Below are 4,885 nucleotides of genomic sequence, written 5' to 3' on the forward strand. Positions count from 1 at the left end.
TATACTATAAAAATTATAGACTGGTTTAGATAAAAAATTGTATAGGATTATTCTATAATTAATGAAGCTATTAATCGCTTGAATTTTTTTTTATTTATAAGAAAAAAAGTTATATAATTGTGATAAAATAATACCTAGATTAGATAAATTAACTGTGGAAATCATACTATTGTAGAGAAAGATAAAAAGGTTATATATGTACATATGTGCAGTTTCTGTTTAATTTTTATAAATAATGTGAGCGATTATTTCACGTTGATATTATTTTTTATTCTGTATGAAATGCTTTATATTTGAAAAACGTTGATTATAGAGCATATGGTGTTAATTATCGGTTAATTCAAATTAATAGATTATTCTAAAAAAAAATTTAATTCGTATCTCATAAAACTAGAAATGATTATAAATAGCGTTAGTTGAATACTCTACAATTTCGTAGTTATTATATTTTTTCATAAAATATAGAAAAAACATTTAAATATGTATTATATATAAAAAAGATTATTAATCAGAATGATTTACATTTTTGCGTGAACTGTCGCGATATCGGTTTCCCGGATTATAATAGAGTTAAACATTTTAAACAATTGTTTCACTATGCCATATGCCTATATAGCTAACTACTTCAGATATTGAGTTTTTAAGTAGCAATCTTTTTATGTTGATTACACACACGCCATCTTACGCTAACTAGTTTATGCAATTTTTACTTTACACGAACAACTAGAAACAAGTAGACTATTTGTTTTCCCATAAATCGAAAAGTAGGCAATATTGACATACAGTGTTAGTGTTAGGGACAAAATGTTTCAGAATAACTTTCTATTAAAATCTGTTGTTAAATTGGCATAAACGGGTAATCATAATTATGTTCTTAATTTACCCATAATATATTCAAAAATCCGTTTTCACAATCTTTATTAATTAAAATTTTTTAATAATCTATAAAAAACACTATAATAATATTTACACATCTACTACACACATATATTTTGATTTTAAATGCGTTTAATAACGAATAATTATTATTATCATATAACGGCCGCAAAATGTAGCACCAAATGCTTCCCATACTGACCGACCGTTTTTTTAAAATTTTTTTTTTTCGACTCATTCACACAATGCACGCGATAGTCTACAGTTTGAGTGAGTAGTGTTACGCTTACTCATTTCGTTTAGTGGATCGCTCTAACGACCTGTGATGTCTGGTGACTTCGCATTATATACAAATTTCATAATCATTTCTTTAGATTACAGAAGTATTTCATATTTTTCAACAGAAAAGTACAAACTTATGAATGAAATTTTTTGAAATTTATATATTTTTCAACAAATTCGCGCATATTGCTTTTCCAGACATCACGCCATACACATTTTTTTAACATGAGCAACGTGCATTTGCCTTGAAGAGGACGATTATGTACATACATAGTATACTTCAGCCGCTATACATCACGCACATTTATGGATAAAACACTATGACAGCACACATATCAGTTTTAATTGAAATATGGCATTTTCATTAAGTTTATTAAATCGTGTATATTACATCATTTTAAGAACTATTGTGCAAATTTGAAAGGGTTATTCTTCACAACTTTCACTGAAAATCTTTAAGATTTTCACTAATAATATTCACATTTCATTTGCACTTACCTTATTTATAAAGCGTTTAGGTTTCTTAAATAAACTAAATTATTATATGTTAGAAAAATAAAAATAAATTTTCTGTTATACTTGGTCTGTACACTTTCGAATGTACTTTTTATTTATTATTTTATTATGTACAATAAATGAAATTGCACCGCGAACGTCATTAAGCGCTGCCTACTTTTGATGGATGTTTGGAATAGAAATGCAAAAACAATGTGATTGAGCACCGAAAATATGTTTTTGACGTTTCTTTTGTATGATTACTTTTGCTTGTATGAATTATCCCAATGCTTATCAAACTGTACACAATCTACAGTTTAGCATGTGTTGGGGATTTGTAGATAAATTTCATACAATTTAGTAAATTTAAAATAGAGTAATTTGTTTGTTGAATTAATAATAAAATGATAATAAAATGAAAAATATTAAATAAAAGTTTGAGAAATATTTTTGAGTACACATAATATTAAGCAAATTATTTAATACTACGTAAGTGTTAAAAACGTTTATATATAAATAGTTTTAAGCTCATATAATGTTTTGTTTGAAATAATTTTTTATTTCCTTGTAGCTTACATCGAAATAAAAAAAAATCGAACCATTTTATAGCAGATTTATATCGAAGATAAATTCCAGTGATAGTGCTAGTAACATGTATTCGGAACTAAGTCTCTAGATATGTAATTTATTAAAAAGAAGTAGTCAATTAAATTATTTAAAAACTTTTCGCTTTTATATGTATTGGAAGTATTTTAGTGCTGTTAGCAAGCATATTATTGCTTACTAAGGTAACATTTATGTATACACACCGTATATATGCTATATTACACCTTCCTAGTAGTCATTAATAAGCTTCTGTAGGTTAAGAAAAATTTGATGCTCTAAAAGGTAAGCATTTTGTTAAATGTGGCAATCAAAAAACGTTGGCCACTTTTCTCAGGATTTCGTTGTTTTAAGCTGTACTACTATTTGATATGTCGTACTTGGTTATTTTTATTTCTAATTTTGGTTCCATTTTTCCATTTCGCTGCTCTTTTCGTAACGGAAATACGCAATCTAATGAGACATAATTATCCAAACTTCTTGTAACCTTCAAATTCTTAGTATAGGAATGAAAATAAACCCTTGATGGGATTACTGAATCGCTTAGATCGTTAATAATAAAATGTTTAGTTGATATTTTTAATAAAATCTGTAAAAGTATACATCATAGTCATTACTAGTTATTAACACACTCCATGGGTCAGAATATTTTTTGCAGGGTCTATAATTGAAGTATACTTTCTCACTTTTGGAGTTTTCTATATTAAATTTAAATTCGTAATAGACATTCAAAAGAAAACTGAGTAATTGTGGTTTCGCTTACTTAACTTTCTTAAAACAACTAAATAATGAAAAAAAACAAAAACATTAATATTTGTCTATGTGTTTTCAGATGATGTCCTGGTGATTTTGAGCCCATTAGTACATATATTCAACTAATATTGTAGAGCCATTTCTTACCTACAGAATAAGCAACTGATCTGGCTAATATTCTGCGTCAGCTCTCTTTCACTTAAGCAATATTTTTGGAAGTACAGTTAGAATAGAGAACCTCTAACTGGATAGTCATTGTATAGCTTCCACTAAGATAATACTTACGAAGTAGTTATACATTCGTATAGAACATACTTACACCAAGACGTGCTTTACGAAGTAAAACTGAGTAAGGATTTAGAAAATATCATTTCCAACAGGACAATATTTAGGAAGTATAACTTTCACCTGCATAATACACAGGAAGTATAATTTCTACCTAAGCTAGATTTTAGGAGGGATTACTAGAAAATACTTTGGAATCTTAACTACGAGTATCACATTAATATGAATTTGGAAGTACAACTTTCACCTGATCGTGCTTTGGGAAGTGTGACTTCCACTTAGAAGTGATTTTGAAATGTAATTTCCACCTAAATGTTATTTAGAAATTATAACTCTCACCTAGATAGTATTTAAAAAATATAACTTTAATAGCGGTAGTGTACATATGTAAACAATAAATGTATAACTTTCTTCTTTCAACCAGAATACTTAATTACTTACTGTATGTTAGACCTCAGCCAGATTAACATAACCTTAACAAATCAGTATATATATTTATCTTTTTATCAACGATTGTTCATCATTTTTTTTTATCAGATGAATATCATTTTTGTTATTGGTCTCCATTATGCTCCTTTAAATTTTATTCGAAAATCTCTTGGATTATATGTTAGATCTTTTAAATTTTTTAAAATGGTGCGATTTCGTTGTCTGAACTATAGCTTATCCTAATTTTAATATTTTTTTTCTTTTGAAATTTAAAATAAGATTTTGTAAAAATTATTTTCCTGTGAGATAACTTATTTACTTAAATTTGGTTAAATTTTACATTAATGTATATAATAAGCATAATTTCTTATGCCAAAAAAAAGAATTTTTTGACTTACACCACCGCCATCTTTCGGCGCATTACGAAAGTATAAAATCTATTATTCCACTTTCTTGAAGAAACTTTTCTTCTTGGCTACATCACCACCACTTTTCAATTAGGAATTCTTACAATAAAAGTTGAACTCATCTCAATTTTGGTTAAGGATATTGTACGACCCTCGCATAAAAACGAAACCATCATCCGTTAAGAGTAGCTGAAAGTAACTGTGAATGAAAGCTTTAACCTCTAAGCAGCTCAAATGAATTTCTTTCTACAAGTTGAGAATAAAAAGGAATTTGTAATTGTGCTGCAAACATTACGCAGCTCTAAGTTTATTAAATGCATAAAGGCGCACCGTGACAGGATGCAGCTGGAGCTCGGGCTGTAGCATTTGCAATTTAGTGAATTGACACCTGCTGCGTGCTGTTCGAATTAAAAAGTGTTTTCAGGATGCTTTATTATGAAGAACGCTGACAACCATTAAACCCGCCATATTGCCATAATAACATTACGCTGAGCATGGCACGACTGCCGCGGAGTTGAGTTGTCAGCATCGATGTCATTATTCTTGCGGCGACATGTTGCATGCGGAGGAACGTTGCACAAAGTGCAATGTGAGCTGCTGCTGCGGATTATTAAAATAATCAGAAAGTAACGATTTTGCATAAAAATTGATATGAAAATAGGACATGATATGAAACGAAAATGGGAAAATCTTTAAGAAAGAAAATTCTTGATGCTGTTTGTTATTTTTGTTATTGTATGCGAATGTGGCAACTT

The sequence above is a fragment of the Teleopsis dalmanni genome, chromosome 2, assembly GCF_002237135.1.
Source record: "Teleopsis dalmanni isolate 2A chromosome 2, ASM223713v2, whole genome shotgun sequence".
NCBI classification, from domain to species: Eukaryota; Metazoa; Arthropoda; class Insecta; order Diptera; family Diopsidae; genus Teleopsis; species Teleopsis dalmanni.